The sequence below is a fragment of the Phalacrocorax aristotelis genome, chromosome 15 (genome assembly GCF_949628215.1).
Source record: "Phalacrocorax aristotelis chromosome 15, bGulAri2.1, whole genome shotgun sequence".
Classification (NCBI taxonomy): Eukaryota; Metazoa; Chordata; class Aves; order Suliformes; family Phalacrocoracidae; genus Phalacrocorax; species Phalacrocorax aristotelis.
Window position 1 is genome coordinate 10,612,892 of NC_134290.1, and position 26,594 is coordinate 10,639,485.

General features: G+C 44.7%; 1 protein-coding gene across 1 annotated transcript in view; it reads right to left on the bottom strand.

Annotated features, from left to right (window-relative positions):
• The window catches only part of CCDC92 (coiled-coil domain containing 92), a 139,594-nt gene that overhangs the window by 74,383 nt on the left and 38,617 nt on the right, over positions 1-26,594 (bottom strand). The window contains exons 4-8 of the mRNA XM_075110347.1: positions 19,270-19,417; positions 16,637-16,738; positions 6,047-6,115; positions 5,786-5,956; positions 717-5,083 (exon numbers count right to left, since the gene is read on the bottom strand). The gene's annotated coding sequence lies outside the window, so the exon portion shown is untranslated. The remainder of the gene's footprint in view (positions 1-716; positions 5,084-5,785; positions 5,957-6,046; positions 6,116-16,636; positions 16,739-19,269; positions 19,418-26,594) is intronic.

Sequence of the window (26,594 nt, forward strand, 5' to 3'; positions counted from 1 at the left end):
ACCAAGTTGTATCTCTATTTCTTCACATGCTCTTTGTAAGTTGAGTGTAATTATACACAAGGAAGCCCCTACCCTCCCTGGGTGTGGAGAACACCTACAGCTTTCCACTAGAATTACCCATGAGAGACTGTTCAACAGGCCTCTCTGGAGAGGTCAAATTAGCTAAATGAGGCTCAGCTGTGCTGGTTTAGGGCCACAGAGCACCAACAGCCACTAGGCATTAGTAAAAAATCCACCTACCTTGTCTTTGCTTGGGTTTTATTGTAAGGCAGTGACCTGGCTGCAGCAAGGAGAGAAGTTAAAACTTGAGGTGCAGATTGCGTTTGTAGGAAGTGATCCAGGCTGCAGCGGTAAGAGCTGGGAGAGAAACAGTGCTGAGGATGGCTCAGAGCAAACTTTGCACCAGTATTTTTGTTTGCAGGCTGTTCCTGAAATGTTTTAGTGCCATCCCTCCATGTAAATAAAGGGATTTGTCATAAAGCTAACAGATCTTGCTCTTAAGTAGTTCCCAAGAATATGAAGTGACAATGAGGTGCCTAAGAAAATAACTTTCCCACTGCCTAGGAAAAACCACTCCTAGGACGATAACTTCACAGCTGTGATCGATACAGGCTTTGAAAGAAAACAGGGGCCTGAAAGACTCTCTGTATGGTCTGCACAAGGAGAACAAAGACAACAAATAAAACAGGTATTTTTTTTAAAGGTCTGTGTCTTACCTTCAATTATCAGCTTAAATGCACGTTGCTGGAAAGGTTACAGCCAGCCAGTTGCTCTGTGGGAATCTCATACATACCAGAGAAAGACAGAGAGCAGTAAACTGGTGCTTGTAGCCTTTTGCCCACCCAGGGGATCACCCTGACAGGTCAAGTCCATCATGCATTCGCACAAACTCTTTAGGTGCCACTCTCTGGCTTCCCCATCACTGCAAAAGTTGATTGGAACTTTTTTTCACATGTCCCCACAGGGAATTTTTACAGTTGTATTGTGCCCAAAAGGTTGGAGCAGAGAAACATGAGCCTGTGACCTACAAAACCCCAGGGCTCCGCGGGAGTTTTGCAGTTCATTTACACTGAGGCACAATTTACTGCCAGGTTTGAACCCCCAACACCTCCCACTGCTACCCTTTTGGACACACCACTTTTTCCTACCATTTACCCCATCCTTTCCCGTGGGCTTTTGAGAACAAAGAAGCTCATGTTTGACAACTGCTCCATGCAGAATCATCAGGAGTGATTGTGGAGTCCAGTGATGGAAATGATTTACCCAGTGGGTCGGTCCCACTTTTCTGCAGAGGGCCCAGCCTGCCAGCTTTCTCTGTTACTGACTGTGGTGAGTCGGGCAGAAAACGGTTGCTGCTCTTTAAGAGCTACATTCTCACAAAACTGAAGTTATGATGGGCAAAGAACAAGCAAGCTCAGTTCATGACGAAATACACTGACCGCTCGTCTTGCCTCGCGTCACTCCACTGACTCCAGGGCAACTGCAACAGCGCTGAAGGTAGACTCATCTATCTAGGGGAAAACAAGGCTTCCTTCAAATCCTTTTTTATTTACTCCAGTCAGCTGTGCTGAGTGTATCGATTCAATCAGCAATTTCCTTAACCATAAAACCAGATGTGCACCGTCACGGCCCATCTACAGGAACTGAATCCATGCCATTTAGAAAATGCAGAATAAAAATAAAAAAATCCCAAGCAAGCTGAGATATGCTGATGGTTGGAGCTCTCAGATTTTCCTAGGTAAATTGCTTTTCTTTTGAGTCCCATTTATTTTTGTTACCCCCCAAAAATGCTGTTTTAGCCACATTTCTTGGAAACTGTGTTGAGATCTAATGGGTTGCTACTGACGTGAATTCTCAGAGGAGAGACTAGAGAATAGAGGGAATGTAGTATTATCTTTGCTTCTGGGCATCAGCAACTTCTGCAAGCAATGTGGTGCAGTACATGTAATTTTTTGCTGAGGCAATTAATACCTTGGTCCCTAATGAGGAGAACTATTCAGCTTAAAAACACACTGCAGCCCCTTTTTAATTCTGGGCATCTGGGTAGATGTGTGAAATAGGGAGGCTTTATTGCTCAGTTTTCCTCTGTTACTTCTCAGACCATGATCTGTTGTTTTCCACTGTACTTCCTACGGACACCGCAACCTGAGGCAGGTCAGTGCTCCAGTTCCTCTTTACAAAGAGTCACCTGGGAAATGTGGCCTGGCTTCACCTCAGCTTTGAGTACTGGCTACAGGTCACCTATTTTCCAAGTGAACCTAAGGAGCAGAGGGAAGGAAGGATCCCCATGGAGGATTGTGATGAGTCCTCCATCAGCTGGGTCTTTCCTCCATTGCAAAGGATGCTGCTGCAGATGATGCAGGTGGGGTCCACACCCCAACAGATTAACAACCTGCAGAGCCTGCCTGTATGCCACTCTTGCTGGGATGAAGATATAGAGTGAGCAAACATCTGCACTGCAGGAGGCTGTGCTCCATCTGAGCCTGCAGCTACAGAGAGGGATCTTTGTACAGGAATGGGGTGGAATTTGCTGGCCGAAGGGTGCTTTAAGCAATGTGGCTGTAATATGCTGCATGCCAGATTGTAGACATTCCTGAGGCAGCTTTCCAGAATGTGAATAAACTTGGGATGTATGTATAAAACACCATACAACGTGGGCCCTGAGAGGCCTGGAGATTGCATGGCATTGCCTTTGTACACATACAGCCTGAAGGGATTTCTCCAAGCCCAGGTGTCCCCTTCAGTTCCAGGATCCACATGTGTTGGTCAATTTTTGCTCTGTATTAGAGAAATAGTCTCATATGGTCATACCTCTGTGCATACCAATGCACGAAGACACATTTCTGATTGCATTGTTCCCTGATTGCCACCACAAGATAATATAGCTGTGAAATACCACAAATACAATGAATAGGGAGGCAATGAGAACGTGAGACTAGGCTGTTTTACTTAGGAAGGCCTGAGTAGGCTGCAGAGTCTCTGAGTTGGTCCACCCTGAGGTCCCAATCACAAGGGTAGAGTCACAAGTGATTTGCTGCATAAGAAAGTGTTATTTTAGTAAATTAATGATTCAAATTCAGGAATTACTGAATAGCACTCAGGCAAGCCATATCCTAATGCCTACCTAAACAATATCTCTCCAATGTACATGTCAGCTCTATATCCAGTCCTGTGCCATTTTAACATTGCCTGGAAAAATAACATAGAGGGGAAATAAGGCATCACAGACAATGAATACTCAAGAGAGACAAAGTGTAAAACCATCTCTAACAGCTGAGTACTCTCAGTCTCTAGGGAAAGATCGCTGCCATATAAAACTGGTTTCCTCTGGTGCAAGGTGATACTCCAGGCCTCAGAAGAGTCAGTGGGGGTCTTTCTGTTGATACAATGATAATGCCTTTGTGTAATTGAGCACCACTAATTAAAACCAAAAGTAAGAGAATATTTTTCAAAGTTGACTTGCTATTTTTTCCCCCTTAAGAGAGTTGTCCGACATCTGAAGAACGGAGTTCTGTGTGGGCATGGGCACAGACATAAATTAGTCTAGGGGTAGCTTGTGCCCCGTCATAACTGTCAGAGTTGCAGAGAAAAATAAGTCAATAGGAACAACAAACTCTGGAAACACATATAGCCAAATGTTGGGTTTAAAAGCAGGAAAACATCACATGAACTGTTCTGTTCCTGACCTGTACTTTACACTGTACTATTTTGCATGTTGTTCTTTCTCTTCCCCAGAGCAGACAGAAACCATATCTTAAAACATTCACAATGAATTTTCAAATCAATAACATGTGAGACTCTGTCTAAAAGGTAAAGTTGTTGTAAAAATCAATGTCAGAGAGAACGCTTTGCCAATTCAATTATACTTGTTCCTCTCAAACTGAAAAAAAAAAGTGAAAAGAAAAAAGAAAAAAGATGTGGGCTCATTTCAAGCCCAATAAACGTTTCTTGGACTAACATCCCAATTTTCTAAATATTCTCAGGGCTTCTTATGCCAGCTCCCCTCGAGGGGTCATAATTAACTCTAAATAGGGTTACCTTGTTTCAGAATCAGTCTAATGTCAAGCAGTGTTTCTGCCTGTGTCCACAATTTTAAAATAATGTTGTGTCCATTAGATGGCATGAAGGCTTCCCAGAAATGGGAACCATACGTCAATATTTAAACACAAATAAGTGTGATTAGACATGGCAGCTGTCTAGAAAATATTCAACTATTTCACTGAGTTTTGGGCAAAATATGAATGATTGTACCCATTCCAGTACGTGCAGAACCAGAAAGGCTCCCAAATTACTCTCTGCTTCTCAAGGCAAGTTTCATTTTAAGATTGACCCCAAAGAAAACAGCCAGATAAAAGTGTAAACAGTTGTGCTGCTGCTGGCTTAGCTGGAGACTTCAAGGAGTTTGAGAATCACTCAAAGACGTGTAATATACAGCACCCAGCCAAAGTGCTGAATCCAGGCCACTGTGGGAAGGGCTGAATGGCACAGCAAAATCCTTGTCCAGCTGTGGTATCACAAAGGTGCATGGGCCATAAGATTTCCTCACTGGACATGATCTCCCTCTCTCCCATACTACCTGGTGTGCACCAACCTCTCTCAAGCTGCACATGGAGTGAAAGTATTTTTTGGGCAATAAAAATCTTTTTGATCTGCGTTTGCAGAGGATAGTTCTGAACTGTGATTCACATTGCTGGAGGCTGCTTCAATACAATAATATGGATGGAAATCATAAGAGTTCCAGTCTCTATTCTGAACTTACATTTCTGGCCTTGACATGGACATGTCTCCTCTGTGCCTTGTGGACAGGAAACACATGCCTGCCTGGCAGGGCTGCTGTGACAAGTCTTTCTGTGGTGCTGAGCCTGGAAATCCTTTAACTGCAAAGGGGCAAGAGGCCCAAATGTAGCAGTAGATAACACTGTCATACACTAACGCACACCCTAATGCACACTACATACAGTTTAATTCCAGACCCTCCCCCTCTACCAGAACCAAGACATGGGAACACCCATGTCCCAGTAACGTCCTTTTATCCAGGTATAATGCTTGTCATGTCCCAGTCCTTGTTAACAGAGGTTAATACCTGAAAGAAAATGATGAGGAAGTAAATACCAACACCAGTAATTCAGGTGCAAAGCCAAACTCTGAATGACCCTGTCTTCTCTCATATGACAGAAATCTCTTATAAACATACACCAAATACAAAATCAGTTACAGAAACACCCTGGAAATCTGTACTTGATTATCCTGAAACTAAACCACGCCAGGAATTTGGGTAAGTTTTTGCTTAAAGACTATCATTATTGGCACTTCATCAGATACAGATAAGTTAGGTCTCCAGCTTGTAAAGAGAATAATGCAAAAGGAATTGGAATAGATTAATTTCACATGTTTCATTTCAGGACAGGTAGTTTTTTGAAGCACTAAAGAAACATTAATATAAATCTGTGTTATAATAGCACTGTAATTTATAAGAAAGTTTTCAAGCTTCCAGTCCATGAGTTTTTGCAATATTTAGAATTTTTTTTCAACATGATATTAAGTGAATAAGATTCAGAACTTGTTGAGCATGCATTTATTGTTGTTTCTACCAAATACTTGATTACATTCCTTCATTTGTCCCTCAACAGGAGAAGAGTGGAGTTCAAAGGTGTGTTTTTTGGCTTTTTAGGGCTCTCATTTCTGATTACATTTTCAGTAAATGCTAGTGTAATACCAATCCCATACACAACTGGGACTTGTCTGTCCCCTTCCATACAGTACTTGCACTAAAGCGTTTACTTACTGTCCCTTCAGATGAAAGAACTAAAGGCAGAAGCATTCCTTGCATTTCACAAGGCAAAGTGTGACAGGGAGATCCAATGCTTTACCCAAGATCCTGTGGGTACCTTTTGCAAAGGGTGGGATATAAATTTGGAATCCCTTCAGCCTTGATCCACATCCTTAAACATGTCATCTGTTGCACAAGAATGATATAGATGGGTCTACTTGGAGAAGGAGCGACTGTTCTCTGCAGATGTTCCTGACAGGACAGCAGCTGTCCTACCTCTGTACGGTTCCATGGTTGTCCTGCAGGTGATGTATACGAGGTATGAAGCTGCTGGTCACTTTCCTGCTGTGGAAGAGGACAGCAACTGTGAGCAAGAAGTAGAAACTGGCAAGTAGATAACTGCATATGATCATGAAAAATAGCAGTTGAACACAGTGGTTTCCAGAGGAGAGTATGAACAGCACAGGAGCATGTTTTGAAAGGATGTGGCTATTTGGAGTAATGCGATACATTCTGAAGGAAAAACAGCTTTGCTTTTTTGAATAGATATCAAAAACCAGCTCAGGCTTAATTGTTACTGGCACAGCTACTCACATAGGACTACGAATTTCTCCAGATCTTCAGTTCAGCTTAGGCACCATAGTGAAAACATTAGGGCAAAGTTGGAGAATGATACAACCTGCAAGGAATGGTCAGATCTGTAAAGTGAGGGGCTTGCAAAGATAAGAGATCGGGGGGTGGGGAGCAGAGATGTGCTACAGCTGTTTATGTTTCATAGGGGTGCATGCCAAATGTCCTAACTTACAGATGTACTGTAGAGAAGGTTGAGACCATCACTGCAAGTCTGCTGCCTGGGGAAAAAAGGTGGAAGGATCCTGGAAAACAGAGTATGTTGCAAAAGAAAAGAAAAATGGTATCTTAGATACCAGGACCAACCCGTTTGTGATTGCTTCCTCCTGGAGGAATCACTCCAGGGAAATCTGTGTTCATTACTGATGCCTTACAGACTGCGTGCAAGTCAGCTTCCCTCCAGCACCTCATTTTCCCATGCTGAAACTGCCAGATAATACACTTCTTATTGGGATACTGAAGACAACTGATGTTGGTAAAACACTTCGGAATCTGCAGAAGAACACTTCTAGGGAATGGGATTATATCACAAGGATTTATGATGAAAACCTCAGTAGTCAGAGCACATCACAGGGCACAACCCTCAAAACATCCCCATCAAGCCTTCTTTTCTCCAAAGATCTCTGCTTACACTGTAGAAGCAATAAAATACTTTAAAAATACTGCATGGACAATAAATAAAGCCAATTGTCGAAGTACAGAGCAACAGATAGCTGGAAACACTCCAAAAATATCACAGTGATTTTAAGCCATTTCCTTTCTGTTAAAAAGGTATCATATCTGGTTCTTTTACTAAAATGTTGCTAGACAAGAAGGAAGAGATATTAAAACCCTTCCAGACATTGAAGTATTAGACTATTCTGTAGTTTTATTAGCGAAGAAATGCACAATAGGGAGAGAATATCCTTGCAGTATCTTTTCACAAATCAACTGGCGGTCCTGAAAGCCATTTCCTTCCAAAAGCTTGGACTGATGTTACATCAGATTGCATGAAAATAGCCATAAAGTCTGACTTACCAAGATGACTCCACTGGCTTTAAGCCTCAATGGATAACATAACCCTAAAAGTAGTGCTAGAGTCTATAAAATCAAAACAAAGTTTGATGTAAATACAGTTTTGCAAGTAAAATTGAAAATACTGAGTTCTCCATTAGGAAAACACATATAATAGACCAGCTTGGGAAAATTTGTTTTAACATCACAAACTTTGTGGATATCTGTATGAAAGGCAAGCTTTTTAAAGAATATAATATCGTTTTTACTGTTTGTCAGAAAACTGAAAAGTTCCTTCCACAAGGTGATGGAAAAATCCTGTTGGGACCTGGCTGTGGATACTAGTATTGATTTGCACTTGTGACTTGTTTTAACTGAGCTAGTCCTGCATGGTGGTGATATTTCTCTCCTCAGGTACCTCCATGAGCCAGACTGTGCTGCCATTTCTGTTTTACAGATGGGGAATAAAGACAGACAGGAGTAAAGGCTGGATTTGTAACTGCACTTGTTTATGGAAATTAAAGGATTTGTTGAAACACATCTCCAACATGCCTAGATGGGGTTCGACTTCCTTCCAGCCCACTCCAATGGGAGGCTCCCAAATATTATAAAATACAACACCTGAATGTTATGATGAAAGGTTAGAACCATCTGTTGCAGAATCTGCTGGCTACTGTGATCCCGATGGCTTTCCTGTGCTCATCCTCACTATGACCACCTGGAGACGTCAGCAAACGGCATGGAATGGCTGCAGTTCACTCTGGGCTTGAGACTGCAAATGATGCAGCTTGTAAAATGCAACAATAAGGATGCCATTGGCATCTGTTTCAGTCCATCTGTATGTCAACAACCACACCGCATGGGAAACCGTTCTGAATGTCTAGAAAATGCTTTCCATGTAGTTGTGGGGAAGAATCTAGCTTTTCAGGTTAGTCCTTGTGAACTCTGAAGATGACTTAATAGATCAGGGAGTTTCTGCCAAAGGAGCTCTGACTCTGCTCTGTATGAAGCTTGCTGAAACTTTTAAAACATTCCCTTGACGGCTTTTTGAACTGCCTCTTTGAAAAATAAAACAAACCATCCCAAGACAAACCCAGTGTCACTCTCCTGGTGGTAATAGTGCTTAGAGCCCTTAAGAAAGACTGTCCAGAGGTGCAATTACTCAAGGCAAATCTGGACTGTTTCTTAGTTGCATGTTTCTCTCTTAGTTTAGTGTTTGAACACAGACTTGGGATAAGTCCAAGAGCTCCTTCAGTCATCCCGTGCTGTAGTCTTAGGCACAAACTTCAGAGGTGCAGAGCATCCACACACGGTGGTATTCCTGCATAGCAGATCCCCAAGTAAGACTGCAAGCTCCCAGCAGATGGGGGGTTTGCGGGTGCACGTTTTGCCAACAAAGAGAGCAGCTTTTAAAACTACAGGCTTTAAAATATGATTAAAAGGCCAGGTAGTTTCTAAGCCAGAAGAGAATAATCTCTCTGTCTCTGTGAAGTCCCTTCCTTTCCAGGCTGTACTGGCTGTTGCCGCCAAGCCAGAATGAAAGATGCTTTGCATGACTTTCAGTATTTACTCTCACAGGAAGCGCAGTATCCTGTCTGGCTGTTGGTATGCTCACCACCTGACTCCAGCGTGCCCCAAACAGCAAAGTCTTTTTACCCAACTGGAATGTGCTGCAGTTCAAGTGCTGGGAATAAAATAAGCAAGAAGGGCCACTCTGTTAACTGGGAGGTCAATGCACTATTTGCTTAAGGGTTAGCATTGAATGCTAACCCTTGAATACTCTTTCTGCTGCAGCTGGGCAGAGGCATGCCACTGTAAGTCTGCACCCTTAGTGACTAGCACAACAGGGACTCCTGGAGACTTCGTAGTACTGCTGATCCTCCATGCTGCAGCCTTCAGCTGTTCATGAATGTGGCTAATAAAGGAGCCAGGTGCAGACTGCCAAAGGGAGTTAAGATCTGCCTTACTCTGTAAGGCATCAGGTGGTGAGCATGTCTCCAAAAAAGGTTATTCCAGTCAACATTTCTGGGATTCTGTGGTGTAACATCATCAATAACAAAACGTAATTCCACCACCCTTGCATTTGGTACTGATGCATTTGGCAGTATACAGTGCCTGGGCCCACCATTCACAGTATGTTGATAGACTGGAAAAGGTTCAGACAAGAGCCGTGAGTTTAATTAGGAGGTTACAAAGTGGGTTTCAAGCAGAAGCATCCCATACTGCAATTTATTATTGTTACTGAGTGACCTTGCATTCTGTTGAAGCAGCAATATGGGGAACAAAATTGACCATAGGCTTTTCATTCTGGCAGACAGGTGTAATGAGATTTGGTGGCAGGGGGTTGAAGTGAGAATTTAGAGCAGCGGTAAAGTGAAAATTTCTAACAACTGGAACAATTTACTAAGGTAGCAGTCAACTCTTCACTACTGGCAACCTCTGAAGCAAGATTGGACTCCTTTCTCAAACACACATTCAGTCCAAAAGACATTGATCTGGAATTGATTTTGATTACTACAGTCTGCATTACATGGAAGATCAGAACTTATGAACTCATGGATTCCCTCTTTATGCTTCTAGAATACTGTGAATCTTCCCAGAAATGTGGGAAACCTCTGCCCTTTTTACAGATATTCATTGACTTTTAAGGTACATGTTACTAGCTCTGCCCAACTGACCTGAAACTTACCACTTGATCACAGTAATGCCCCCCAAGGAGGTGGCTCATTGCTGAACCCGTGCAGTTTTTTCCTCTTTAACTCAACTTGCATTTTTGGAGTTGAATAAAGTTAGGGAAAGTTCACAGGGAACATATGATCTGTAATTTCATACAATAGCTAGCTGTAAACCCTCTGTCTGTGTTGATTCAGAAACCAAGAAACCCCCAAGATACATCTCTTAAAAACCAATTAAAAACTCCCCCTAACAGCACACAAATGTACAATCTCAGGTTGCACATAACACGAAACCAGCCCAGCATTTTACATCCTAATAAGCATAGCAATGTAAACACAACTACAGACATTGTTTTCTAATTAGGAGAATGTACCATGGGATGTTTACAGACCCCTATGGAAATGTATGGACGTTTGGTTGCCTAGCAAATGAAGGATATAGAACGCACTCTCAGCTAGGACAATTATAATTAGGCTGGCAGAGGTAGAAATAAAACCTCTAGGAGCAAACACAGGGAACAATCCCACACTGACCCAGGAAAGGCCAAGACAGTGCTAAGGGGCGGTACACAGAGGTATGCCTTACCAATGCTTTTTATTTGAATATTAGCTTACCACAACTCTCTGTGTGTGAACAGCTGAATTCGGACTGCCTGTAGGAAGAACTCAGTGAGAATGCCCACACGTGGAAGCTGCTGTGTGGGCTTGTCTCCACTGGACATGTTCTTGGTGTGTGATACTTGGCAGGGCCTAGCAACTTCTCTCCTTCAGGGCAGGATATTGCTGGGCAGACACTGCATTTATGAGAGGCTAGAGTCCAGTCTGCTGCAGTGTGAGGCAGCAGCTCCTGTTTGTGCAAAAATTCAGGAAGAGAGGCTTATCTGACACGTGGAGGTAAGACCAAAGAGATATGCACATGCCATAGTACCTACAAAACATGTTTCCTGCTGGTTGAGTAGCAAAGTTCTTTGGCCAGCTGGATTTACAAGGCTGCATACCACTTGTGACTGTGGCCTGGGTCTCAGAGGAGAACCTGCTGGGGTCTCAGGCACAGCTGTGTCTGAGAAATAGTTCATACCAATCCTTCAACCCTGCTTTTGCTGCGAGCCATGGAAAGCAAGTTCCTACACTTCTGGCTTTTGTGTTTCAATAAACAAAAGAATCTAAAGGGACAATTTAATTTTTACTGCCGTTGAGGCTAGCCCCAAACTATAAACTTTGTAGTTTTGATTTTGTTGGTGTCACAAGGAACCTGTCCCCTTTTGCACACAGTAAACAGTTCTGCTTCCAAATTCTCACACCTTCACTCTGATATTGGCCTCATCCTCTTGGAAAGGGGAAATAACAAAGCCTGGTGCAGAGAAACAACATGTTTTCCTTTGGGTTAAGTGGTCAAATAGATGTGGAAAAAGGTATCATGCACTTGCTTGTGAAAGAAATGGTTTCCTCAGGCACCATCCCCCATTGTGGTATTGATTACCATAGAACCAACTTTTTCCATCCCAAATACCACCCATAGTTACATCAGACAAAGCAACCGCTGGACTATGTTGTCTTCATGCAACATTCCTTCTCCCTGGAAAAGCAGGAGGAAACCTGCTTATACAGCAAGAGTCAATCACATGCAAGCATTTCCTGCCCTACTAGTTTCTCCTTCCATGTTCCTACAACTCAAAGGTTTCACCTCACAGCGCATGGGTTTGGAAGGGGAGAGAAGTATAAGGTTGCTTTGATTTAAAGATTGGTCCGATTTACAGGAGCTCTTACTACCATGCTACACAGCTTAACCAAGTACATGAATCCTGGATAGAACTTGAAGAGGATTTGTTCTTAATCTGAAATCTTGAATTTTGTGTATGGGAAAAGCCAAGCCTTTTCAGACTGTTTTTTTATGATGGGATGGTGGCAAGGTAGGTGAAATTAACTCCTTAATAATCAGCCAGTTCTGCTCTTGGCGAAACAATTTCTACACCTAGTAAATAGCTGTTGCAGCAATTTTATTCCCCATTTCAGAGATACTTCAGATCAGTGGGACCCTCCTGACATTTATTTTCCAGTGCAAATTCAAGGCTTTAAATTGTGAGCTTTAACCTGCTGTTACTATCTTTCTTAGCCCTCAGGGACCCTCAGCAATAGTCCATCAACTTCTATGCTTCTACAGAGCCCAGGGATAGAGCCACTGCTTGGATAACTGGCTATATTTGTGTCACTCAGCACCAGGTTTTCTGCACAACTAGAAATTTTGCCTGCATTTAACACACAGGAATACAAGGTGTGGCAGAGCAGGGGGAAGGGATATTTGCAATGGTTCTAATCTGCAAAGATGGTTTCCAGCTGCATTTCACATATGATTTGGGGTTTGGATGAAGTCTTGACAGAATTTCTCCATGAATTATGCAAGAGGCTGCTGGAACACTGTAAGTACACAGAGGCACAAGAGACTTGTTCAGGCAGCCCTCAGACAACACACTGCCATCTGACACACGAACCAAATCAAAGCCCACTCCAAAAGGCAGATAGTCGTACAGTGGGGAGGGAAAGTGAGCAGTGCAACCCCAGTGCCGTGGGGTGCTGATGTGGGGACACATGGGCTGCCTGCCGTGAGGTGCTGCAATGGAGCACTAGATGGTGCTGTATTTTAGAAATAACTTTGCCTTTTGAGTCCCTGTACATTGGATGCAGGCTTAAAGATGTGGCAACCACACACAGATGCTCCTTTTAAGACACATTGCTGCTCTCTCCAAGGAAAGTATGGATTTTCCTTTCTGTCTGTTTATAAGCATAGGAATTAATATGGATTTTGACTTCACAACTGGGGAGTTGCCAGTTAAACTCTTCAAGGGCTGCTGATTTCGTCTGGGCTTGTGATGGGAACTTCAGGACTCTGTAAAAAGAGTGTCAGGGAACAATGCCATGTCCATGTTTACCCTTCTCTGACTTACCCTCTTTCTCCTGATTTAGGCTGTTGGCAGCCTCCAAAAGCACAGCAGCAAAACTGTACTCCCTCAGCAGAGGCTCAGAGCCTCAGAGTGTTCAATTCTGCCAGCAAAGCGCTGGCCTTCATGGGAACACTCTCACTCTGGGAAAGTGGGTAGCATTTGGCATGTGGCAAGTGCCAGGAAAGTCTTCAGTGGTGCTTTTAGAGCAGCATCCATCCTTGGATTTTCACACTGCCACAGGCTGCATGACGTGAGGTGCGGGGACCCCATACTTCCCTGCTGGAAGCAATATCACTTGCTGGGGTAGGACTGTTCAGAGGTGACAGACAGGTGGGAGGTCATGGGCACCTAGGTGAAACAAAGGCAGAAACCTTTGAAATTAGTGGCCTGAAAAGGCACATGTGAAAGGAGATGGGCTGCCTCCAGGGATTACTCATACCACTGTTTCTAATTGTGCTTGTGCTGCGTCTGGTGCATTTCTGAAGATGCTGGGCACAGATTCAAAGCTGGCCAATTACCCTCACTCTCAGCCACTCAGCAGGCATAGCCAGGTGCTCAGCCTTTGGCCTGATCCAGCCTAGGCTGCAATGGGCAAAGCCTTCTAGGAGCTCTCCCTAGGGTAGAAAGGGCTCAGAGACACCTGCTTATTCCAGTCAGCCATCCAAGGAAGCAGACGCTCGTTCTTCCCTCCTAACTCCAGAACTTGCTTTGATTCCTCCAGGCGCAAGCGAGTTTGGTTTCCTGGCCACAAACAGGGCAGTCCAAGCCAGGAAAGGGTAATTAATGTCAGAAAAGATCAGGAACTCAGTGCAGCAGAGCTCACTTGGCAGGAACACAAAGGAGGGAGGGGGAGATGACTCTTAGAATCTGCAAGAGGCCAATGAGCTCTACAGTGGGCTGGGCCAGGTTGTTTACCCAGCAGCCAGCCTCTTCAAGGGGTCATTCAGCTTTGTCTATTGGGCATCAGCAGTCCAGACACAGCATTTTGGAAGGGAAGGATGGGGCAAACATGGCTTTGCCTCTTCTTATAGGGAGAGGGCGTGGATGAAAGGATGAGGAAGTTCTAAAGGGGCAATAGGAGTCTGTATGGAGGGCTGTGTAGGAAGGGGATTGGCATAACCAGTGTGTCTGCAGGGACTCTCAATAGCTGAATGAGATCAGGCCCATCTCTGGCTGTGTGCTGAGCAGCCTGTCCCCATCATACAGCATGTCAAGGCTAAACTTGGCAACAGAGATGGTGCCTGGCTGCCAGAGCCTTGGAGGGGAGTCAGGAGCCAAGGAAGCACCATTTCTATGGGCTAATGCAATAAAGTTTAGGGGGTTGACTTTGCTAAAAGGCAGCATTTATACAGAGAGGAAAGTTTGTGATTGCATCTGCTCTACAGTCTGCACAAATTCACCATTTTTGGGGGGACTAAAAGGATGGGGTCTCCCAGCTCAGGTAAAACCCAGCTATGGGATGTGCTGTGTTCCAATGCCAAGGAAAGTTTGGTAGCTAAATGAAATTAAGCCAGTCCAGGATGTGCCTAGAAGCCCTCCAAGGTGCATCCTAGTGCTGTGGGAATTAGCACTCTACAGCAGACTCCAGTGCTCCCAGCAAGATTTGCCTCCTCTTATACCCAGGTCCCTGTGGCATCTCTAATAAGACAAAGGACACCAGTCCCAAGGGCTATGTATAAATTGGAGCAGGGATAGGCAGAAAGAAAGAGGAGACTCTCTGCAGCAGAGCAACAGAATATGTCATGTCATACCTGAGGATGCTATTTTGAGATCTCAAGACAGGTTGAAGGAAGTAGAGTTATTCAGCTCAGTGGGGAAAGGCAGTGGAAGGGGCTGGCACCTCTCCCAGACTGGACTAAGAGGTGCTGCAGACAGCCCAGGAAAACCAAAACATGCCTTCCCTTTTATAACGAAAAGCAGTCAAACTGGGACTCAGCCTTGGCTCATAGTCCATGAGCAAAGTATTTGCCGCAGTTTGCTCTTACCTCCATGGGCCATTTGGGTGGGAGGACACTGTCAGTCAGAGCTTGTGGCAATAGAACCAAATTCCTAAAACCACTCTTTACCCTGTTCACAACGAATTCTGACATGTAATAGGAATCGGAGCCCTACAGCTCTCCAGTCTTTGTCCTTACTCATCTGTCAAACGGGTAAATTGAGGTATACTGTGCCACAGCCTCTCTCACTCTCTTCATCCCAGTCTCACACCATTCAGCCTAGTTCACCCAGCTCTCAGAATTTTCTCAGCTCAAGTTTTGTCTCAGGGTTACTTTGGCTGTATCAGGCATAATATTTTTACATGGGATTCACTCTATTTCAGTGCATTCTCTCTAGAAAAGGCTTGTCTTCTATCTCTAATTATGATTAATTCTGTGGCAAGGAGAGCAGATTCATAGAAATTCTTAACAAAAAATCGTCATGGGGAGGCACTAGTGGCCTCTCCCACTGCAGATTACTGTGGGGAAAAAAAAGTTTAAGTTTGCTACTGCAACCTTCAATGCTGGAGGATAAATTCCTGATGCTAAACTGCAACAGCCCACAACTGCGAGAGACTGAGGCTGGGACTGCCACACTGGGGTACCCTTAGAAAGTCCAGCTAATACAGCCCTCTGGCTGCCTGCACAGTGACTTTTAGATCTCATAGCAGGAGAGCCTGATGGCCAGGGGATACGTTTAAGCAGAACAGAGAGGTAAAAATCCTGCTTTCAATTAATTGCATCACCAGAAAACTGGAGGGCAATCTGGATTAAACTATTAAGGCTCTTTCAATCAGCTCCCAGGGGAAGATCCAGCAGAAGCAGAGAATTCAGCCAGAAATGGCAAACAGGGGAGTGAGAGAAGCACAGGGAGGGTTATACTTCTGCCCTGCATAAAATTCTAGTTTCACACTCATAGGGACCCTGCCAATGCCAGCAGTGGGGATGTGGGGAGTTTGAGGCAGCTCACATGAAACCTGTTGTGTACAGATGAGGGAGTCATTGCAGAGTGATCTATTGCTTGCTGGGGCAGAGGTTTGTATGGCCCAGGCTGACCTGCCTGGAGATCCCTCAGCAAAAGAAATAGAGCAGTGCCCTGCTACCCTCACATACCCAGTTTGTGTGTGGCCTGGTTGCTGACTACTCATAAAGTAGCCTCTGTTTCAAAGGATCCAACTTCTCAGTCTCTCCATGAGGAAAGCCAGGATTTTTTTGGGTTCACGCCTGATGCTGTCTATGGGATCTGCCTTGCTGCTCCTTCTTGAATTAGAAAGTATGCACTACTGGCAGCTAGAAGCAGAGTCTCCTCTCCCCACATAATGCCAAAGACTCATTTATTCTCTTCAAGTTCAAATAAAGCTCTACTGTTTTGAAGTGTTAGAAAGGGCTGGCTTTTGTTCTGTAACTACTGATTAGATGGGGTTGCTTGAGCTGCCTCACAGCTCCAGGCCATCAGAGCACCACTCAGCTGCTCTGCACCACATGGCCAGGCCAGCTCAAGGGCAGCATCTCTCTCATTCCCACCTATATGCCCAGATAACCAGACCAAATGATTCTCTGGAGCGCCTGTTGTAAATCAGCTGAGAAATTGGGGGTGAGGCGAGTGCTTTTTTCTGTGCTCAGATCAAGTTGCCCCAGGTACAGTGTACATACCTGGCTCTGGATGTGATACAACAGCTTTTTCTGGCAGAAACGTGGAGACTGGTGACTAAGGGGATGGCTCAAGAAGTGTCTTCAGGCCTTAAAGCAGCCGTCCTGTGCAGAGAAAACAAACACAGATGAACAGAGGGGGAAAAAAAAAAAAAGTGTCTTTTACGAAGCAAAGCTGGTTTGTTAGTGGTATATAATTAAACAAGTGGCCCAGCCCAGACTATATCCAGAGCTATGACTAGGAGCAAATAGAACAAATCTATCTGAGTTCAATTTATTAAAATAACATCCCCCCCCAAAGTAGCTGGAAATCCTCTGTATCTGCATTTTAATTGTCTCATTTATCTGCCTTTAAAAGTCAATGAATGCCAGATGTCCCTGATTTTGCTTTCCAGCAAACAGGTATCTTGCCCAAACCATCCCTTTTAAATTAAACACAATTTTCTGCAAAGTTAGTTTTGTAAAAGTGAGATGGGGCCAGGGGAGGGACAAGAAAAGCCCAAGAACTGCCAGCACCTATCATGTGCAAAATGAGTCTGAAGGAAACGGGGGACATGCAGCTGTCATGGCAAACAGCAACAGATTGAAGCCATGGCATGAAGCAGCATGAAGGAGCTCTAGTGAGCAGGAAGAACGAAGCCAGAGCCACAATTTTATCCTGTGTTGATATTCTACAAGAAAAATGATCACAGAGAACACTTTTTGTGCCCCCTCCCCCCCAACAAGATCAACCTCAATAACAAAGCTACACGTTATTTACTACAATGTTTGCCTATTGCATCAGCAGAAGCGCCTGTTGCCCGGATCCTTGCTGCCTGCTGAGCTCCTTTCTCTCAGACTGGCTGTGTACTAAAGAGGTAGGTCTGGAAGACCCCAGATCAGCGTGCCTCTGTGAGGTACAGCTGCTGATGGATGACACACATACCTGGATTGCACTGAGCACCAACTTAATTACAATATGGACAGACATGTTAAAGAAACCCCAGTCCATCATGTTGCTCCCTCCCTTTGCCCAGAGCCCCTGCACTGCTCATATACCCTATGAAACACAGGTATGTAGTTTGCATAAGGCAGCTTAACCCAGCGTAGGCTGTCACGCTCAGCAGGCTCAGTTTCATATTGTGACTGTCTAGTATGTGCTCTTAAAGTCCCCTGGGGATTAATGTCCGTAGAGCCTTTTGCGTAGAGGCTGAATCCCATCCATGTAAACAGCAAGCCTAGATAGAAGAATATGTGCTTATAATGCTGAAAAATAAAAGATTCTGGGAAGATTGCAGAGAGATGCGAGAGGCACAAAGAATGGCAGAGAGGACAGGGGGTGTCTGAGTTGGATAACCAGATCCCAGAACTGCAGTGAAGTAGTAGTCTGAAGACTTCAGCCCAGCCAGAAGAGACACGTATAAAGGAGCAGTCACTGCTCCTCTACTTAGAGGTTTCCCGCCCCCAACACTTGAAGCAGCAGCATGTTCTCTTGTTATACGAGTTTCTCAGAGTGCTCCACCCCAGCACAAGGACACTCATGGGAAGCAGGCCCCGTTTAGCAGTCTTGCTGTAGAGAGCACTCTCAGATGGGCTGGTTGTTGCCTACTTGCTCACATCACCTGCGCCCTGCGACACGTGGCCTGAACTGCTTCAGCTTTGGCCATGCTAGAACAAGAGTGCTGTGAGCCATTTTTCTCCCACCCTTCTTCCATGTCTATGAGTTTCTGTTGACTTTGGCTACCTCCCTGCTCCAAAGAGGAACAGTAGGGAAAAAGAAGATCCTAAGATGTAATTTTTATAAGATGTATACATCTACTTTTATCATATCCATTAGAATATGCCTGGGGGTCCAGGTGGGGAAACTGGCCCTGACACAGCAAAATCAGGATTCCAAAAATTCTCCCAAACACAGCACACTGGAGAGGGAAGATACATCTTTATCTGTCATGCATTGTTTTATAGTTACACCTAGTGGGTGCACAAGATTAATTGTCTGGGTATGTTTGCCACATGTGAAAGCATCCCAGGAGCAGTCAAACAGGAAGATGAAACTATTGTATTTTTATACCAATATAAATTCCTCCCTTTCCTTTTTACCTCTGAAAGACATTAAAAACCTGCAAGGAAACAGGTTGCAGGGTGCATGGGCAAAGTGATAGAGGACACACATGGGCCAACTAATAGGAGAGGCCTCAGCAAACAGTAAAGTAGGAGAGCCCAGCAGGTACCAGCTGAAAGCAGGGATAGGAGGGTACCAGGGAACACAGCACCCTCCATGTGAGGTGCCTCGATGGGGAAAGCAATAGCTGATATTGCATCTGCTCCTGAGGTAATACGAGCATGTGCTTTCCTCTGAGGATGAGAAAGGAAGCAATGCTCTTGAGAAGAAGCAAGAAAGAGGGAGAATGGGAGAGCATGGTTTGGAAGGATGAGGGGCTGAACTGTGCCCTCAGCAGGCACAGCTGTGGAGGGGCTGTGGACAAGAGGCTTGGGGTTTTCTAGATGTTGTTGAGCCCTTTCAGTGCTGCTGAGATACACAGAAAAGTGAGACAAAAGCCTAGCAAGTGTTTTATTCCAGTTCGTTGGCCCTGGCAGCAATCTGCACAGCCTTCCCTGCTCCTCCACCATGGCAAAAGCTCTCTGCTTCCTCTTACCTGGCTGGTGGCACTGGCTGAAGTAGAAGACTCGCAGTCTGGGCAGGGTTTGGGTCCAGGTGCTGTGAGGTTAGTGTACCAAGGTGTCTGCTGGAGCTGGACCCCACAGCAAGTCCACACTATGAAAACAAAGCCAAATCTCCCTGAGCTGTTGATAAGAGAAAAGAGATGGAAGAAAGGGAATTTCTTCAGCTTGAAAGCAAAGCATCTAGGCAATTTCATCATGCTGTTTCAGGTCATGCTGCTGCCATGTGGTATCACGTAACATACCTTGCAACACTGCTGATGCAATGCAGAGGGAAGCAGGAGGAAATGAATTTCTGATACGCTAATTACCCACCAAAGTCTTGGAGCATCAAACATGCTGTCAGTAGCTGTCTCACAGGGAGAAATGTTTGCATGGCCCTTGTATTGGTTGAACTTCTACTGAACCACACTGTTAATGTGTTTCAAATATTGGAGCTGCCAGGGAAAGGTGGATGGGTAATGCCACACAGACCCAGCTAGCCTGCCCTTATTATCTGTCGGCTCAGGTTTTGGTGTTAACTCTGTGCCTGAAGAAAGCCATATGCAATATAGCAGAGTTAACACCTGGCTGGGAGGTCTTTGGAACAAATGCATTCATCTCAGCCTTCAATACCACTGTTGTACTGGCAGGTCTAGCTGCTATTGAGTTCAACAAGATAGATTCCCAGACCTGTCAGAGCCCTGAATTCAGTTCCTTTGACTCCAGGGTTCAAGCATGACTCTGGGATTCTGACTGGGCTGGGGCAACATGTAAACCCCATCCCATAAACCTCACAGTATTTCAAAGTACAGCTGCTGCTATGCACTCTGTGTAGCTATGACTTACATTTACAGATAAAACTGTTCTTGTAGTGATGAAATTAAAGTCTGTAAACCTCATTGTACAGCACAGATCTACTGTTTCCCTCTTCTCAAACAGTGACTGGTAGAAATGCTTCAGTTCTCCTGTGACAGAGTTTATCAACTCAGAGTGCACCTGAACTTCCATAGGAAAAAGAGACATTTTGGTCTCTGTAGCCACATCAAAAACTTCACCCACAGCATCCCTGTCCAGGCAGAATATCCACAGGAAAAACATTGGCAACATGTGTTGCTGCTTGGCAGACATGAGGTAGAACCACCTCTGTTTCCAGGCTCTAAATGCAAAATCCCTCCATTTGCAAAGATGAAAGAGGCACAACTGATCTTTCACGTAGGAGACCTTCCCCTCAACTTTATCCCAGGTCACCACTACAAGGCAAAGGCAAATGAGAGATACTGGTTTACTCCCCGAGGAGAGAAAAAACAGGGAACAGGCATGACAGAAAGGATTTGTTAAATATTACATTAAAGAGCCAGTTCTGCTCCTCATTGACCCATGTGTAACAGCTAGCTGGGACACATGTTTCGTACTTTCAGTGAAGAAAGAATTTGGCATTTAGGCTTTGAAAAACATCTGAGAAAGCTCCACCCTACTAGCATTAGGTTTCTAAATCCATCGTGTTTTCTCTGGGGCAGTAAATTACATTATCTTAATTTAACAGATGGAGGGATGGGAACACTCAGAGCCCCAAGGTAACCCCACTTCAGTGGTGGAGCTGGGAAAAGACCTGCATCCCCCATCATTCATTGCCAAACTGTTTTGCTTCAGCCCAAGCCTGATGTCCTGAATGCTTTCTCTACCATCCCTTAGCTATTTTACTTCTCCAGTAAGCAGAACTGTGAGTGTACCAGCCACAGCATCTCCATTTCAAATAGTTTGGCTCTCCTTTCCACAACACTATTTCCTGACTCTTTTTCCAATCTGCAGCTTGCTGAGCAGAGGATTAGGATAAACTGAATCAGTCAGAAAAAGGTTTTCTTCAGTCTGGCCTGCAAATACTACCTTTTCCCTCTAAGCTTAGGTACCCAGCAGCTCCCTGTTCCTGCCTCGTATTGGATACACAGAAACCTCCCTAAATTATGTGCATGTGCGCAAAGGGATTGTTTTGAAATCAAACCTTCTGAAGTGTGTCTTGAGCCCAGCTCAACTTTGGACACACTGTTGAAATTTGGATTTAATTAATTCCACTTGAGTTTTGAAATGGTGCGATACATTTTTTCAGAGGTTTTTTCCCCCCTATTTCCTGGATCAGAGCCTCAACCACATTCATGGAAACACTGAAGGGAAAAAAATCCCTAGCAATAATTCACCAAGTGGGAACTGAAAACATTTGCTGAAGAAGAAGAAACCTCTTGGTCTTTGGATGCTGGGAATAATTCAACCTCTCCTCCCAATTCCCTGAGGCTCAAACGGCCCTTTTTCCGGTAGAGCTGTGGTTATTTGAGCAAGCTGCCCTGGGGACAAGTGCCTGTTACTTGTAGGATTTGGGCTGGCAAGATCAAGCACATGGATTTGTAGGCAAGAAGGGTTTTGTGTTTTAATAACTGCCAACAGCCCCACAGAAGAGCCCAAGCTTGCAGGATGAAAAGTCCTCCTTGGCAGAATTCAACTCAAATATCCTGGAAGCATGCAGGGAACTGCAGACATCTCTGTCAGCATCACCTCTTTCAACAGTACGTCTTGCATGCAACAAATGTACCAATCCAGGATTCATACAACCTCCACTTCGTGCTTCTCTCCTACGCTGCTGGTTTTTTTTGGAGATATTTTCCTAGCATATCATGTGCCTAATCAATAAAGTTAATATTGCCTGATAAGCAGTAAGCCATATGTCCTGCCTGTGCCATTTGCAGCTGTGCAAACAGTACAATGAAACATAGTACTAGAGTACTGCTGCCTCCAGAGACTGACATTGTAGGAGATTTCCGGGGCAATGAGGTGCCTGAATCTTTGAGAAGATATGACAAGACAAAATGCAAAAAAGGATGCTGCCATGGTGTCCCCCCAGCCTCCTGCAGGTGCACTGACTCTAAGACCTACTTTGATTGCGATGAAAATCTCATGCTGGGGCACTGGAGGTTCTAGTGTTACTATTCAACTTCTCTCTTCTTAAAAGAAGGTATCAAGTTTCTGGAAATTACTTTCTTCCTCTGCCTCCCAGAACAGAATCCCAGCAGTATCACAGGAGCCTGGAAGAAGGCTGAAGAGGGCAGGAGATCTCAACAAGGAAATTGCGGGGGGGAAATCTGTGTTATTCTGCACTTCTCTGCTCTCAGCAAGTTGAATCCTCTCAAAGCATCCAATGACCTATGGCCGTTGTGGATGAAAAGGAGTCCCTCTTCACTTAGCCCCAGCTGTAGCTCATCTCTCTGTTGGGGCAATGGAGGTTCTCCTCATTCCCTGAGAGGCCAGATACATCCTTTAGGGCTACAAGAGTAAGTGGTTCCAGTTCCTGATGTAACTATGCCAGTACGCACAGCAGCCATTTCCCGAGTTCTCCCTGACAAACACCAGACACACTCAGAACCTGAACTTCCTAGACTAGTCTCATGTCGTTGACCAAGAATTAAACCCAACCCTATTTACAAACAGAGCAGGAGAGCCTGTATGTACAAATGTGGCAGAAACTGGGTCAGTAACGAGCAAGTTTGTAAATGATCTGCAGGATGAAAATAGGTGACCAAAACGAATCTGAACTAGGAGTCAGATTCTGAATACTAGCCTGCCTACTTGGAGAGCAGAATTTTAAGTAATTGCTCCCTTCCTGAAAAGCACTCAGAGCAGCAGAAAGTGTTAATGCCTGGTCATCACCCAGCCTCCATTATTTAAGCTGCTAGCAGGTAAAATAACTGCCAACCTGCATGGAAAAACACATCCATCTATTTCCAATATGTCATGTTTTCTCAAATCCATTCCATATAAATGTAGAATACACACGAGACAAAGTGTACACCATTGGCCTCAATTCCTCTTCAAAAATATACAGCATGACCAAAGACAAACCACAATCCCACAACTAAGCATACATTTCAGGACAGATGCACTATACAACTATACTTTATTGCTAAAAAGAAACAGTTTCACCAGTTTCATACTCCTGTGTTTAGCGATAGCTAACTGAGTCTTACTCCAAGATTCTCACTGCCTTTAATGACTGCTGACCCTAAAGCAAATTAGCAAACAAAGTCTGGATTGGATCCAAATGTACTGGACTGCAGACCAATAGTGTCCAGTCTACAGACTATGGTGTCTAGATTTTAGCCCTCTGAGTGCCACTTGGTGATGCTGACAGAAAACAGCAGTAGAGTCTGTTACCTCTCTGGAATGGCCACTGTCTCCCTCCAACCACTGCTAACCCAGGCATTAGAGAATGGAGGGGGGTCTTTCATCCTCAGCAATTGAACCCAATATTTTTAAGATGAAGAATTGCCAGCTTTAATTTCTGTGAATTACTAGGGATGGATAAAAACCTTAACAAAATACTGTGCCGTCAGTAAAATGCTTGTTCATTGACAGAGAAAATATTCAGGTGAAAATTAGCACCTTGAAATGTAAGTGGAGGACAAATTACCTTCATTTTTGTCAACTGGAAACAGAAATGATCCATTTGGGTTTGAAGTAACTTTAACTCAACAGTTAAAAAAAAGTGGAAAAAATTAAAATGGAAATGAGTTGAGGCTTTTACTTGAACCAAGATGCCTCTTAAATGTCTTGGCATGAACAATGAATTTCCCAAATCTCTTTACGCTGTTTATTTCTAAATACCGGATGTCTGGTTTGCTCAGCGCGTATGTGTGTAAAGCATTTGCCTGGCTTGTCTGCCCCAATGTCACAACCATAGCACAGGGAGAAAACACAACAGACCAATGAAGGGCAGCATAGATCATAGATTACATTTGGAACTGTTTTTCCAGGAATACGGACTAGGGTTCTCCTCCATAGCAATCCTGGGGAGTCTAAGTCACTTGCTACAGTGGTCTCACCTGGCACAGAGTGGCAGAAGGGAATCAGCACGGGGCATACAAGTGAAGACTCAGTTTTTCTCCTTAGTAAAGCCAATGGTTTTGCATACACCCAGCTGGGTTCCTTCAGAAACTGTTCCTGTATTTCTGAGGAGAGGCTTTGTAATTCAGAATAAAAGCTTACTTTCTGTGTGTAAGCCCTGTGGGACACAACAGTGACTTCTCACAAAGGGTTTGCCCAGCACACTCCCTAGCAGGGCAAGGCTTGTTATATGTAACACTGTGTGGTGTCACAAGGCATGTTATTCCATCTTGGTCCTTCCAGCACCCTGACTGAAGAATCTATGATAATTACTGGTAATCAGTTCCAGACTTCGTTTACGAGGATCTAATCTTCAGCTTCACAGCAAAAACACTGCACCTAAGCTCAGCTAGAGAAAGGTGCTGGTCATCTGCCATCAAAAAGGCAGGAGGTGGCTGGGCAGGGAACACCAAGCCTTTGTCTCCTTTCACATTTAAGAGAAAAGCAGTGTTCTTGTTGTTGGGCTGCTGCCAGAGCTATTTCTATCAAGTGAACCTACCGTGGACAGCAGACCTGCGCAGTCAAGAATTTAACAAGCCAAAACGTCTCCCATGATATTTGGGCTACTAAAGACTCACAGCCCAGCACAGTGGGTTTCCTCCAGCAGCTGAGCTGTCAGCCATGGATGCCCCTTGCTGTCTGTGCATACAGACTGGGAGCACAAAGGACCAGGCCTGCTTTTGGACTTAACAAACCACAGAAAGACCAAGCCAGCATGACAGCAGGCACAAAGGACCAGGCCTGCTTTTGGACTTAACAAACCACAGAAAGACCAAGCCAGCATGACAGCAGACACAAACAAGAATGTAATTAGAGGTGGATTATAAATCTCTGGCTAGGTACCTGGAAACACTTGCATTGTGAGAGAAAGCAACAGCCTTGCTGATGGCATTTGGGCTTAATTTAGGTCACGATTACAGACAGGGTGCTCTGAGCTGGCAGGAGTCAGATGGCAAATCAAAAACAGGCTCCTATTTGTCTTGACTCCTACTGCTAGCCTCACCTTTCCAGCCCTGCAGCCCAGACAGAAGCAAGCACTGTTCTCCCCTGGCCAGCTGGTGAGCAGCAAGTGTGGTGCAATTCATGCTTACTCTGCTTGCACTGTGTCTGTCCATGGAGCAGGAAAAAAGACAACACAGTTGGGTTCTTTTGCTCTAAAGAACATTTTTCAATCAGAAAAAGCAGAGATCTCCAAACCCAGCAAGGGGAATGTGCAGGTCAGTTGCTCTCTGTGGAATCTGAGTTGAAGGCACAGGCCCTGCATACCCTTATGTTCACAGAACCCAGAGACAGACTTTTGAAAAGATCTCAGTGCAGCTCTGCACCTCCAGCTTACAGCCCAGAATGTTTCTTGTCACACAGGGTAACACCCCAGAGCATGGCAGATCCAAGACCTTTACTGGCTTTTAGGCACATGCCAGCGAGCAGGAACTAGCAGGGGAGCACTGTGAATTTAGAAACTCTCTGCCAGTCCCAGAACCACAGCATGCCAGTTGTATCTACAGCCAACAAGGGGCAGGCATGTGTGTCTGAGCTGTCTCCCAGCCTTGACAGAGAGAGGAAGGAGCCATGACTTACCCAAAACTGGAGAGCACATACCTAGCAGAGTGTCTGAGAGACTCCAGCCCTCTGCATCCCACCACCAGAACCTGCTGTGTCCCCTAAAGCATTTCAGGACTGTTTTTCATCTGTGCTTGTGTAGGATTGAGAAGCCATGGCCTGACCAATCCATGAGGCAATCGTGTGAACAGAGTACGGAAGGGGCATTAACAGGAACATTAATAAATGAACTGCTTTTTCAAAGGCCTGGATGGTGTTTGAAGTGTTAATGCCTGAAGACGACTGTATGATTTAAAAGCTAGCTAGTGTGGACACTGGCTAGCTTTGTTTGAAGTAATTTGCATTTCAGGCCCGCCAGCTCTCATTCATCTCCAGAGAGGTATATTTACCAGTCACTTGAACTGAACCCTGACTGACACTTCATGCTGATTTTCTCAGGAGCTTGGTGGCTGGTCAGTAAGTCCTGGCAGGAAAGCAATACAAAAGTAGCTGCAAAGGTTAGGATCTGATCTAAAATCCCTCTGAGTTTGTGCAAAACATTCCTCTGGTATCAGTAGGCTTTGGATGATTGCCATCACAAACAAGACACCTCCTAGAGTGCAACAGTTATTTCTATCCAGGAGAGCAAAACAGGTTTCTGAGGGAAAACTAGCAGCTGGAGAAGGAAGTGGGGGTCTTGTCCCTTGGGTTGTACACCTAGCAATAGCTTGTGTCCCAGTGAGTGCTTTCCTGGGGAACCCTGCCCATACTGCTGGCAGAGGGATCCTTAAAACAACTAGTTTTACTAGTAAAGCTTCACATAGACTTGTCCCAGCCCTTTTCCCTGCTATCA